Source organism: Heterocephalus glaber, unplaced genomic scaffold, assembly GCF_053883595.1.
Source record: "Heterocephalus glaber isolate CG9 unplaced genomic scaffold, H.glaber_assembly_v1.0 deba00001460, whole genome shotgun sequence".
Taxonomy (NCBI): Eukaryota; Metazoa; Chordata; class Mammalia; order Rodentia; family Bathyergidae; genus Heterocephalus; species Heterocephalus glaber.
This window is the reverse complement of record NW_028258307.1, coordinates 7322297-7336570: the sequence shown is the minus strand read 5'-3', so window position 1 is coordinate 7336570 and position 14274 is coordinate 7322297. Positions and strand designations below refer to the sequence as shown.

Genomic DNA, 14274 nt, shown 5'->3' with positions numbered 1-14274 from the left:
TTGGGAGAGGCCAGGAGAGGCCAGGCAAGGAGCCGTGCTGGGAAGGAGATAAATAAATGGAAGTGTCCTGTCCTTGCAGGATCTCTGGTCTGGAAAGCATCAAAACGTCAGGCAACAAGTAACACAGATGTGTGCTTTGTCTTCAGACGTGAGTCTTACATTCAGCTTTGCCAATGAATGGCCAAGTGACCTTAACCCAAGTCACTTTTTAACACAGAGTCTCATGAAGACAAGGAAATGCACAGAGAGAGAGAGAGAGAGAGAGAGAGAGCGAGAGAGAGAGGAAAGAGACTTGTCTTGATCTTGGGGAGAGCTCTGACAGACACCAGGGACCCACAAGATGCATATACTTTGCCATGGGTTTGATGGGTCACTCCAGGAGGAGGGGCCATAAGGGTAAAGGGCAAAGGAGTGAAGGAGATCAAAAATATATTCTAGGAGGGGTTCAGTGAGTCAGGCCCTCCTGTGGGAGCTCACCTGGGGAATGAACTCTGTCCTTTCTAGGCCTCATCCCTGGTCATTTAGCACCCAAGCTGCCATAAATAAAGAGCGATTCCCCAAAGATGACAAATGGGCTTCGGGATCTCCAGGACAGACAAGGTCGTGGCCGGTGAGGGAGGGCTCTGGAGCAAGGGATATGGATTCAGTTCCCCGCACTGACCAGGGTTCAAGTTTCCTCCTTTGCGAAACGTCAAGGACTGGGCTGTTTTAAGGCTTCCACAGTTCCGAGATTTTAGGAGATAAAACTAATTCGGGGTATATCTCTGACTGTCCCGTGCTGTATCTCTCCTCCCATCAGGACTCGAGGACTTCGAACCACACTGAGTAACTCAGTCCGCGGCCCCAGCCCTGTTCTGCTGCGCACCTGCCCCCAGCTCTCTCCGATTTGGGGTGCCGGGGTCGGGTGGAGAAGTGATGGAAAGGGAGGAACCTTTCTCATCTCTTCTGACCATTTCTATTCCAACGCTGGCTACAGCGACACCTCGAGCAGATAGCTACACCCGAGGGCTGCCCTTCCTAGATTTGGGCTTGGGAGGAAGGGGGCGCAGTGGGGAGAGCGCATGCGTGAAAGTTGGAGGTACTGGGACCCCGGGACTAACTGCCTAGCCTGGGGTTCGCTCTAGCAGAGGCTGTCTTGAACGCACGACCCCTGGGTTCGCTGGTGCGTGTTCTTTCCTACTCCGCACGCTCCGGGCGATTACCGGAGGACGGTCCTGTGCCCCGGACGAGCCAGGGCGATCGGGGGTGAAGGAATACTTGGCGCGCGGACCGCGCCTCTCCTCCCGCGGGGCTCGGGGAGCTCTGGCGCGCAGCCGAGCCATTGCAGCCGCCTGGCAAGAAAACCCAGTGCCTGGCTGTGCGCACTGGAGGGTCGCAGCCGTCTCGGCCCAGCGCGTCCACATCCCCAAACCCACGGCTCCAGGACGTCCCCTGCCCCGCGCTCCACGTCTGAAAAGCCACAACCGCGGCCACCGCACGGTCCTCGGCGTCCCGGCATCGCGCGGCACCCTCCACGCACCCCGTGCGCGCTGAGGATCCGCCGGCCCCGCTCCCCGGTTGCAGCGCCCCCCCGCCGCGGCCGGGCTGGGCCGGGCTGGGCCGGGCGGGGCTGGGCGGGGCGGCCGCGTTGGAGGGCACGGTGACCCCGCGCGTCCCGCAGCGCTCCAGCACGAAGCCCTTGCTCTGCGCCGCCGCCCGGGCCCCAGCATCCCGAGCAAGGCCGAGATCCCGGGGCGACGCTCCCGCTTTCCCCCGACCCGCGGGGGACTGGTGGCGCGGGGCGCGCTCTTACTTGGTCGCTGGGTCCGCTGTGGCCGGGCCGGGACTGGGCTCTCCACGGTGGCCCCTCTCCGCGCCCGTCCCCGCGGCACCCCTTTCCCGAGCCAAGGGGCCACGCCGACTCCTCCGACCGCTAGGCGCGGGGAGCCCAAGTTTGGGAAGTGGCGCGCTGCAGTCTCGGGTTTGCTCTTTAACGGGAGCGGGCAGCAAACCCCTCCCCGGACCCACCCCCTTTCCCGAAGGCCGCCCCCTCGGCAGGCCCGGCCTCCAGCCCCCTTTGTTGTAATCCGAGCCCGGCCACTCCCTGGCCGGAGGGGGCTCTGCGGGGATGGCCGCCCCCATTGGGTCTTCGCGCCCGGGTTTCCGGAGGCTGAGAAGCCGCTGGGGCGCATTGAGGGGTGCGCTTTTCCTCCGGGAATCTCCTCTGCCTCTCCCCCGCCGTGCCCCCGAATTTAACTCTTGGATGTCCCCTTTTACCAGCATTGTGGCCCGTGCCGAATCCAACTGTTCAACGGAAAACCCGAGCCCTCCCGGCACGTAATAAAAGCTTAATAAAAATGGAAGAAATAAAGGGTTCGGAAACTTTCATTCATCTCGCATAGGCTCCACTTTCCCTCTCCTGTAGGTGGAAACAGATTCTGAACCTGAAACCAGCAGCCGTCTTTCTGCCCGCAGAGCACATCTGCGGTCGCCGCCACAAGCCACTCTTCTCCCTTCTGAGGACCAGTTTTCTCTCTTGTAAATTAAACGCTTTGGATCCTGTGACCTTGACCCCGGGTGAGGGCGCAGGTTAACCGGCCCTGCCCTGAAGGGACCGAGCAAGACCCAGCCAGGGTGAGTATCGGGGCCTGGTTCGGGGGTCACTGAGGAGCCCCTGGGCCCCTCAAGCAAGGACAAGGCTGTGCCAGGTGGGAGCAGCTGGGTTTGTGCCCTGTAGGCACACCCAGCAGGAGGGGGCAGTCAACTCCTGGGGCGAACACCATGACTTTAACCCTCCTTGGTTCCGAGTCCCAGGGTCTTCTCCTGCGCCCCTTCCTCCTACATGAGCCCTCCCCACTGTCAGGAGCAGGTTGTGATCCCCAGATCTCTCCTTCACCCTTCCTCTCCTGTAAATAAATCTGCGGGCTTCCAAGACATCTCCTCTCGGGCCTTTGGCTGTTCCCCGGACCATGAGTGACCCCAGAGGTGGAGCCACTTCTCCCCCCCTCCCACACACTGAATCAGAGCTGGATCTGTGGGCAATGGAGGGAGGGGAGGACAGAGGTGTGGTTATGAGAGGCGGAGTGAGGGATCCTTCTGGTGTAGCGGATCCAAGAAACTACACAGGTGATCAAATTGTAAAGAACATAAGACACCCAATAACACACGATCAGAAGGCGCTCCAAATGCCTTGGTACAGTGGACAGGGTCGCTTGGGGTCATTTCTAGCCTGCCTGCCTCTCAGCCACGTCCATTCCTCTCTTGCTCTTTCCTGCGTGCCTGCAGTTCCATACTCCAGGCCTTTGAACATACTGTATATACCCTTGCCTTCTCTGCCCAGCAACACTTTGAGATATTACTCCCCTGACAGTCAGCACCTTACACAGTGCCTGCACAGAGCAGATGCTCAATAAATACTGGTGGAATTGAACTCTCTCCTCTCCCCTTTCTCCTTTCCGATATTAACCCACTACTAGCCCACCCCACTCCCATGCGAAAGCATGAACAATAATATCGAAATGAAAGGAACCCAGCTCTAAGCAATGCTTTGTATGGCTATAAAACAAACTCCTTGTGAAATATTCAGAAAACATGAAAAAGTAATAAAGAAACATCACCCTGATGTCCTATCACTTTAAACACTTTATAAAAAAAGTTTTATTTTGATTGAGATATTGTGGAGTACAAAATGATGTTTCATTTACACGTGGATCCACTCTCTAATGAGCAAATCAGGGCAATTAGCACATCCATCTCCGTCTTTGTGGTGAGAACATCCAAACTCTTCTGTTTTGGAATATACAATACATTGTGGCTAACTGTAGTCACACAAGTGTACAAGGAACACCAGAACTGGTTCTTCCCATCTAACTCTAACACTGTACCTACTGAGAATTTGTTATGCTTTATACCTTGATGTCCCCTCAAAGCCTCATGCACTCAAAGGTGGGGCTTTTGGGAGGTGAAGCCTCGTTGGAAGAGGTGGGTCACTGGGGGCATGGCCTGGGGCATGGCCTGGAAAGCCTCTCTGCTTCCTGCTACCATGCTATGGACTGTTTCTCCTCCTGCATGCCCCTCTGCCATGCTGCCCTACCTTGGACCAAGCCAACTATGGACTATGAGCCTCTACAAACTATGAGCCAAAATAAACCTCTCCTCCTTTAACTTGTTGGTGTCAAATATTTTGTCCCAGCACCAAGAAAGTAACTAAGACACCATCTTTTCCCCACACTTCCTTCCCTAGCCTCTCAGGTTCTATGAGACCAACTTTTTTAGATTCTACATAGAAGTAAGATGTTGTATTTGTCTTTCTGTGTCTTGCTTATTTTGCTTAATATAATGTCCTCCAGATTTGTGTGTTGTCACAAATGATAGTAATACACTTTTTTTTTTCACAGTTGAATAGTACTCTATGGTGTATATGTACCAGATTTTCTTTATTCATTCATCTCTTAGTAGACAGGTCAATTTTATATCTTGGCTATTGTGAATAGTGACTGTGCAATAAACATGGGAGTGCAGATGTCTTTTCAACATTTTCATTCCTTTCCTTTGGATTTATGCCCAGTAGTGGAAATGCTGGATCATATGATAGCTCTATTTTTAATTTTTTGAGGAAACTCTAGGCGATTTTCCATAATAACCCCACCAATAGTGTGTAAGGATTCCCTCTTCTCTCTCTCTTCATCAATACTCGGTATTTTTAAATTTTTGGTCTTTTTTCAGTGCTGGGAATCAAGCCAGGGCCTTGTGGACTCACTGCACCACTAAGCTACATTCCCAGCCTATCTTATGGTTTTACTAATAGCTATTCTAACAGGCATGAGGTAGTATCTGATTGTGGTTTTTATTGGTATTTCCTTGATGACTAGTGATACTAGCAGTTTTTCATTGATATGTTGGTGATTTATATGTTTTCTTTTGAAAATTTGGCTCATTTTTAAATTGGCTTATTTTGGGCCATTATTTGCTATTGAATTGTTTCAGTTTCCTGTATGTGTTGGGTATTAATCCCTTAGTAGATGTACAGTTTGCAGATATATTTTCCCATTCTGTAGGTTGTCGCTTAACACTGTTGATTGTGTCTTGCTATGCAGAAACCTTTTGGCCAATTTAGAGATAAATTTTTAACCCATTTAGTTCATCTTCATTTACAGTGAGAAGAGTATAATTTTATACTTGTCAATGTGGTTATCCGGTTTTCCCAGCACCACTTACAGAAGGAAATGGCCTTTCTTTGTTATGTGTTCTGGGCAGCTTTGTTGAATATCAGATGGCTCTAAGTGTGTAGATTTATTTCTGTGTTTTCTATTCCTTTCCATTGGACTATATGTCTGTTTTTATGCCAGTACCATGCTGATTTGGTGTTTTTTTGAGGTTTTTTTTGGTACCAGGGATTAAACTCGGGACCTTGCGCTTGTGAGGCAGGAGGCAGAACCACTGAGCTAAATCTCCAGCCCGAAAGTTTTAGTTTTGGTGCAGGAATCTTTCACTTCCTAGTTAAATTCATTCTAGGTGTTTTTTTTTTTTTTCAGCAAATGGTTTTCTTGGTTACTATTTCATTTAGTTCACTATTAGCATATAGAAATGCTACTGATTTTTGTATGTTGGTTTTGAATCTTGCAACTTTACTGAAGCTTTTTAAATTTTAACAGTTTTTTGGTGGAGTGTTTAGGGTTTTCTCATTCTAAAATCATGTAATCCACAAACAGGGACACTTTAATGCATTTGTTTCCAATTTGATGCTTTTTATTTCTTTCTCTTGCCTAATTGTGCTGGTGGGATGTCTCTACTATGTTGAATAGAAGTAGTGAAAATGTGTATCCTTGTTCCAGATTTAAAGGGAAAGCTCCCAGCATTTCCCTCTTCCATCTGTTAGCTGTGGTTATGTCACATCTGTCTTTATTGTGTTTAGGTAGAGGGATTCTATACTTAATGTTTTTGGCATTTATACCATGAAGTCATGTTGCATTAAATTATGTGCCTTTTCTGCATATGGAAATCATGATTTCTAATCCTTCAATCTGTTGATATGATGTATCATGTTTATTGATTTGCATAGGTCCAACTGTCCCTGCATAGCTGGGATGAATCTCATTTGATCATGGTGTACCATCTTTGCTGTTGAATTTGATTTACTAATATTTTGTTGAGGAGTTTGGCATCTATGTTCATTGGGAATACTGGCCTGTAGTCTGTTTTTTTAAAAATTATGTTATGTCCTTGTTTTGTCTTGGCACCTTGATAATTCTGATTTGTAGAATGAGTTCAGAGGAATTCTCTCCTCTTTAATTTTCTGGAATAGCTTAAGAAGTATTAGTCCTTCAATACTGTTAGTCCTTTAAATGCTTGGCAGCATTTGGCAGTGAAGCCTTCAGGTCTTAGGCTTTTGATAGGAGACATTTTATTATTATTTTATTATTCAGTTTCCTCAGTTGTTATTGGTATATTTAGATTATCTCATATCTTCATGGTTCAATCTTGGTAAGTTATCTCTAGGAATTTATTTATTTCTTCTAGATGTCCAGATTTGTTGGTGTACATTTATTAATAATCATCTTATTACCCTTTGTATTTCTGTGGTATCCATTTTAATGTGTCCTTTTTCATTTCTGATTTTGAATCTTCCTCTTTTTTCTTAGTCTGATGAAAGGTTTGACAGTTGTATCTTTTAAACAACTCTGTTTCATTGATCTTTTGAATCTCTTTAGATTCTGGTTCATGTATTTCTTTCTTGTCATTTTTTTTTTTTTTTTTTGGTACCGGGAATCAAACTCAGGACCTTGCGCTTGTGAGGCAGGTGGCGGAACCACTGAGCTAAATCCCCAGCCCCTAGTTCATGTATTTCTTGTCTGATCTTCATTATTTCCTTCCTTCTACTATTTTGGGTTTAGTTTATTCTTTGATAAAAAACTTTCTTCAGGTGTGACATTAAGTTGATTATATGTGATCTTTCTTTCTTTGTCATTTCAGTGTTTGTTGCTATAAATTTCCCTCTTAGAAGTGTTTTTGAAGTATCCCATAGGTTTGGGAATGTTTTATGTTAATTTTCATTTGAGTCACAGAAATGTATTTTTGTTTCATGAGGTTTAAGCTTAACTCTCAACTTGATTGGGTTGAGAGACACTTGGGGGACTAGTAAAGCATACTTCTAGGGGTGTCTGGGTGGTCCATGGAGGTCTATATCTGATCCCTGCCTTGTTCCTCTTTGGCACTGTTTCCTCGTGCTGCTTCCTGGCCTCCATAAACCCTCCACACCCTTCCACTATAATGTTCCTGCCTTAGAGCCAGCTGACCATGGACTGAATCCTCTGAAACTGTGAGCCAAATAAATCCTTTTTCCATTAAGCTGTAGGTGTATTATACCAACAAGGAAGCCGAGAAATACACTTTATTTTGGGGGGGTGCCTTTACTAGAAGGACTTGGGCACACAATATGTTGTGGGGTTTTTTTTGGTACCGGGGATCGAACTCGGGTCCTTGCGCTCGCACAGCAGGCGGTGAAACCACTGAGCTAAATACCTGGCCCAATATGTTGGTTTTTGGAGACAGGGTCTTTCAAGGTTCCAAGTTCGCCTCAAACTTGCTGTGTAGCCCAGGCTGGCCTTGAACTTGGAGGCCTGCTTTAGTCTTCATCCCTCACAGGAATGTGCCACCACACCTGGCCTGTGTCACATAATTTAATTACCCTTTCAGTGTCTTGATGGGCACGTTGGATAATCAGGAGCATGCTGTTAAATTTACATGTATTTGTAAAATCTGAACTTCCTGTTACTGATTTCTGGTTATATGCCATTTTGGTCAGAAGAGATACTTGAGGTAATTTAAATCTTCAATGTGTAAGACTCATTTGTGACCTAATATATGATCTATCCTGGGTAATGTTCCATGTGCTGTTGAGAAGAATGTGTATTCTGCAGTATTGGGTGGAATGTGGTAAATATTTGTTGGATCCACTTGGTCTAGCATACAGTTTCAATCTCTCGGTGATTTTCTGTCCAGATGATCTGTCCATTGCTGAAGATGGGGTGCTGATGTTCTCTAATATTGCAATCTATCTGTTAGGTCTATTGATGCTTGCTTTATATATTCAGGTGTCGAGTGTATATATATTTATAATCATTATACCCTCTTAGTGAATTGACTGCTTTATTATTATAAAACATTATTCCTTGTCTCTTTTTAGAGTTTTTACATTAACGTCTATTTTGTCTTGTGTAAGGACAGCTACTTGTACTCTCTTCTAGTTTCTGTTTTCATAGTACATCTTTTTCCATCCCTTCATTTTCATTCTGTTAGGTGAAGTGAGTTTATTGTTAGGCAGAATATAGTTGATTTTTTTTAATCCATCCAGCTGCTGGATAGCTTTTATTTAGAAATTTTAATCTGCTTCCATTAGATTGAAGCATTAATAGAAAAGGACTTCTTTCTGCTATTTTGTTACTGGTTTTTTTCCTGGTTGTTTTATATATATTTTTCTTTTCTTCCTCTCTCACTGGTTTTCTTTGTAGATAATTTTTCTCTGGCATTATGCATTTTTCTCTAGTATGTTTGAGTTTATTTATTTAGTTAGTTAGGTAGTTGGTGGTACTGGAGATTAAAACCAAGGCCTTTGTACAAAGTTATATCCTCAACCCTTTTTGAAAAATATTTTAATTTTGAGACAGGGTGTCGCTAAGCCAGTGTTGTGTGGCTTGTGTCTGCATGTCCCCCAAAGCCTCATGCAGTCATAGGTGGGGCTTGTCAGACGTGGCTGGATCTAGGGTGTGTGGCGCTGGGGTTAAAGGTGTGTGATTACTAAATCAGTCCACTGGTTTGTTTGGTGTAGTTCTGGGTGTGGATAATGGGAAGGCCCGACCTGGGTGTGGGTGGCACTACCTAAAGGTTGGGTAGCCTGGGCGGATATAAAGGGACAGAAAGAAGGCAGGCCCGCTGCTGCTGCTTCCCTACTTTGCTGCTTTGGTGCCTTCTGCCCACCATGAACTATTTCTCCTCTGTGATGCCCCTCTGCCATACCACCCTTACCTTGCAGCCAGCCAACTATGAACTGAAACCTCTACAAACCGTGAGCTATAATAAACCTTTCGTCCTTTAACTTTAGGAGTTGAGTATTTCATGTCAGCAATGAGAAAAGTAACTGAGACACTCAGTAAGTTGTCCAGGCTGGTCTTGAGCTTATGATCCTCCTGCCTCAGCCTCTCATGATGCTGGGATTACAGACAGGCACTACTATGCCCAGTCTTTATATTTTTAGGGTATCTAGCATAGATTTTTGCTTTGTAACTACCAGGAGGCTCACAAAGGACATCTTATACCAGGTCATACTAAGGAGAAAACAACCTAACTTTGATCACATTAAAGAAAAACTTATGGGAGAGTGTAGCTCAGGGCACAGTGCTTGCTTACCATGCAGTGCAGGAGGTCCTAGATGTGACTCCCTGCTCCAAAACAAAAAGAACCTCACACTTTAATTCCTTTCTCCCTACCACATTTTGAAATTTAATGTCATAATTTACATTGTTTCATGTTGCACATCCCTTAACAAATTATTGTAGTTATTAGTGATAATCTAGTCTTTTACCTTCCATATAAATATATAGTTTATACTTCACCATTAAATTTTAAGAATATTCTGAATTTGTATACTTTACCAGTGAGTTTGATATTTTCAGATCTTGTCATGTTACTCATTAATATGCTTTTCTTTCTGCTTGAAGGACTCCATTTAGCATTCCCTGTAAGGCAGGCCTGGGGATGATGAGTTTTCTCAGCTTTTGTTTCAGAATCTTTTTTTTTCTTCAGTACTGGGAATCAAATCCAGAGCCTTCACACTGAGCTACATCCCCAACCCTATGTCTGGGAGACTGTGTAACTCCTTCACTTCAAAAAGACAGCTTGGCTAGGTGCATATTTTTGGTTGTCAATTTTTTCTTTCACCCTTTTGAATATATCTGCAAGTCTGCTGCTAGACATACTAAAATCTTTTATATGTTGTTTTCTTCTTTTCCCTTGCTACTTTAAGGACACACTCTGTCTTTGACCTTGCTAATTTGTTTGTAATATGTCTCTAGATACTTCTGTCTGATTAAATTTTATGGCCTGGATATTTGTATCTATTCATATGTCTGAAAAGTTTTCTTCTATAACTTCTTTAAATAAGCTTTCTACTTCTTTGTTTTCTCCAGCTCCTCTTTGGCAAGACTCACAAATTTTCTCAGTTTATGTCATCTTCAAACTCTTTCTTCATTATTTTTTGTTCCTCTCTGACTGTATATTTTCAAATAACCTGTCTTTGAGTTCACAGAGTCCCTATTATTCTTGATCAATTCTGTGGTTTATGCTATTACCTTTGAGCACAGGTTTGCAGCCTCGAAACAACCCTCCAATGTCTTCAGCTCCAGTGGAGAGTCATGGCCTCCAAGCATTATTCTGAGGCTGCCAAAAGAGACTTTTGTGTGTGGATGAGTACAGGACTCCAGTAGTTATCAAGGTGATGAACAGGTGATCTATTGCAAGACCTTGCTCACACTGATAAACAATACCATGATGTATTTCCTTCTGGATACTTTTTTTTCAACCAAATGGTAGGTACAGTTTTGGTGCCATGATTTTTTACTATTTTACATTGTGTTGATTTTCAATGTTTTAGTGATTCTAGACTACTCCAGTGTTCCAAGTTACCATGCCATGAAATTATTTCTTTATTTATGGATGTTAAATTGTTCACAACATATTCCTAGCTACACCATGAAAATTACCCTGTGAAAGCACCATTTATTGAAAAGCTGTACTGCAGCTCCCACTGCTTGTGATAACTGAGAGTGAGAAGTCAGAAAGGCAAGGCAATTTTCCTAATTTTCCCACTCACAGAGCTGGTGAGTGGTTAGGCTGGGATGACTAAAGGTACCTGATCCCCCCATTAAGTGGCCATCCTCCAGGCCTCAGTAACCAGTGACAGCCTAACCACATCTCATGCCAGGGAAAAGGGACTCTGGCATATGTGTGCACAGTGCCATCCTGGTGGACAGCTGCAGGCTGGCAGTGGACTCCTGTTCCAGAAGCAACCAAAAGATGCTGGGGTGGGAGATGTCAGTAACTCCGGAGGTGCTACCCACTGTCCCCATCCTGCTGGGCTGCACAGGCAGAGCCAGACAATGGGCTCAGAGCTTACTTGAGCCATCGGAGAACCTGGGTCCAAGCCCTGGCTCCACCACTTACTGAGCACACAGGGGATTCCCATTCCCTCCTTCTCCCCATTGACAGAGCACCTCCCTCCCTTGCTCTGCAGGAGGAAAGGGGTGAATGCACCACCACCTACGCCATGGTGCAGGTTGCTCCTGAGGTGCTGCGGGGCTGCAGGGAGGAGGTAAGTGAGGAGGAGGGGTGTGCCAAGCTGCCCACTCATCCCTCAGACCTGCAGACCCCATGCAGGGCCAGGGAAGATAGAACCTCCTGCCCCACGGGAACCACGAGAACCCACCTGTGGACAGGTCTCAGGAGGGGGTGGCTCCGCAGTGCTCTGGATGGTCCTCTTTCCTTTCCTTGTGTTTTTAGATCTATAGCCCAGTCCCCTTCCTAAAAGGCCAGACTTATAAGAAGCCCAGCCCCATCGCAGTCAGAACCAGCTGTTGTTTTATCCAGGTTCTGCCGTCATGGTGCTTCCATCCCCGGGTGGGAGATGTTGAGTCGAAAACAAAGAGGCACAGCTGATGCCGTGGGAGTCAGGTGGGGAGGGTGTTACCGAGGAAGGCACAGGTGAGTCGGGAGGATGGAAGCCGAGGAAGGCTCTGTGTGCGAGGCTTTCTAGGGTGGCCAGGGAGGCCCAGGTGATGAGAGGGCCCTAGGGCCGAGGCCAGGGGTGTGAACAGGAAGCCAGGTGCACAGGTGGGGGCAGAGGACCCACGTTCCCCAGGGGTCTCCATCCCACACGGCGTCACTCCTTGGCCCACTTTCTATGTGTATCGTCATTGTCTGCGCACTCAACTGTTCTCTCTGGGACTCGTAGAAGCTTCTTCGCGGAATCCATCAGGTCACTTCCGGCTATCTCTGGAGCCACCTTGGAACCCGGCCGCATGCCTTGCCCCTCTTTGTGACGTGCCTCAGACCGAACTGAGAACACCGGGCAGTCTGTGAGATGTGATTAAAGTAGAAATAGGCTTCCTAGACAGTGATTCCCAGATTAATAAGAATGGGGAAACAGTAATTTTAAATCATAGAACTGAAGATCTTCATATGGTCTCTGTGATAAAATAAGAGTCAACCAGCCAACCAAGCAAGCAAAGAAACACTGGCCCATCTTTTGGGAGAGCCATTTGGAAATACACATATCAAGGGGTGGGAGTATTTGTCCCACCTGGCCTGGAGGAGGGGAGCCTGGCTGTTGCCTCTTCCAATGGTCCTGTGAAGGCCAGGTATCTGTCCGGGTCTGTGCCTTCCGTGTTTCGCATCATCACAAACCTGCAGCGTTCCAGCACACCCACTTTCAGCCAGTGTGGGCGCCCCAGCTCCCGGCAGGGAAAAGGCAACTCCTTCTTCCTCCGAGGAGACCGCGCCCCCTCGTGGCCCTCGCCTCGCACAGCAAGGAGCGCTTGCTCTTCGGGCTCAAGTTACAAAACCAATTTTAGAGCTGCATGTGGAAATTTTAGAGAAATCTGGTCCCAGTGTTGCGTTGACAGATGTAGAAACAGGATCCCAACACCTGTCTCCTCTAGCATGGGGCCTTGGAGTGTTTGGCAGCAGCGCTGAGACCAGACCTGGACCAGAGCATCTCAAATCTGCTGGAAATAAATAAGGAGATAGGAATAAAATGAAATGAATAGAAATCTTCAAATTTTAAACATAGAAAAAAAATCATTTCCTTTGAACAAACTACTTATACATACAACAGTATAATTAAATCTCAAAAATACGCTGAGCCAAAAAGGAAAAGAAACAGGCAGTCACAAAAAGATAGCATACTGTGTGATTCTAGACCACAGCGATGAAAGCAGATGAGTGACAGCCCAGTGCCAGAAGTAGTGTGGGCTGGCTTGGGAAAGAGCTGGAGGGAACCTTCTGAGGAGATGGAAATGGTCTTTTGTTTTCTGAAACGAGGTGTAGCTATGTATTCCAGGCTGGCTTTGAACTCACTATGCAGCCCAGGCTGGCCTTGAACTCTTGGCAATCCTGCTTCAGCCTCCAAAGTGTTAGAATTACAGTGTATTCTTAATGAGGGTGGTGTTTACACTGGTACATGCATTATCCAAAATTCATGAAACTGGACATTTAAAATGGGGATTATGTTTTATGTAAATTATTGCATAATAAAGCTGATTTAAAATTTAGTCATTTGTATCTCCTCCCATAGCCTCTTTTAAAATATAAAGTTTGGGGAAGGGCAACAAAGAATCGTGTATTGTTAGGAGCACAGCTGGAACCTGTGGTTAGGGTTGAATCTTAGAACGAAGTAAGCCATTTAACCTCTCTGGGCCTCAGTTTTCTTACCTGTCAAGTGGAGACCTCTCGTAGGGTTCCTATAAGGCTGAAATGAGTTCATGCATGGAAAGTGCTCAGTGCCCAGCCTGGCCCATGGCATGGGCCTCCTGGTTTTAAACTAATTTACTAGGATGTGACTTATCTTACTTCACATGGGCAACTTTTTCTTAGTTTTAATTCTTTAAAAAATTTTTTTTTAGTACTAGGGATTGAACCTAGGGGTGGTCTACTACCGAGCTACACCATAGATCTGTGATTTTTTTAAAAATATACTTCGAGATAGAGTCTCCCTAAATTGCCCAGGTAAATCTTATGTTTGTACTGCCTCAGCCTCCTGAGTAGCTAGGATTACAGGCATGCACCACCACAGCCATGTTCAAATTTTTAATGCCACTTTAGGTTTACAGAAAAAGTGAGCAGAACATACAGAGGGTTCTTTTACATCTCTTTCCATTTTGTTTCCTCTATTAGCAACCTCAACTCAGTGCTACATTTGTTACAGGTGATGAGCCAATATTGATACATTATTATTAACTCAAGTCCACAGTTCATAGTTTACATCCTTTGTGTTGTACATTCTATGGGTTTCTACAAGTGGATAATGTATCCATCGTTACAACATTATATAGTTTCCCTGACTCCAAAATATTCTGTGTTCCATCTCTTCCTCTGCCCTCCCTACCCCGTGGCAGCTACTGATCTTTTTACCTGCTGCATATTGTGTCTTCTGGAATGTCATAGGGCCAGAATCACAGTGCGTAGCCTTTTCAGACTAATTTCTCTCCTTTAGAAGTACACTATGGATCTTCATGGCGAGACAGC

The 14274-nt window shown here is 45.8% G+C and overlaps 1 protein-coding gene across 1 annotated transcript in view; it reads right to left on the bottom strand.

Moving 5' to 3' along the window:
* Loxl2 (lysyl oxidase like 2) overlaps positions 1-1961 on the bottom strand; it is a 76956-nt gene extending 74995 nt beyond the window's left edge. Inside the window, exon 1 of the mRNA XM_004848346.3 lies at positions 1793-1961. The gene's annotated coding sequence lies outside the window, so the exon portion shown is untranslated. The remainder of the gene's footprint in view (positions 1-1792) is intronic.
* Between the last annotated feature and the right edge of the window lie 12313 nt (positions 1962-14274).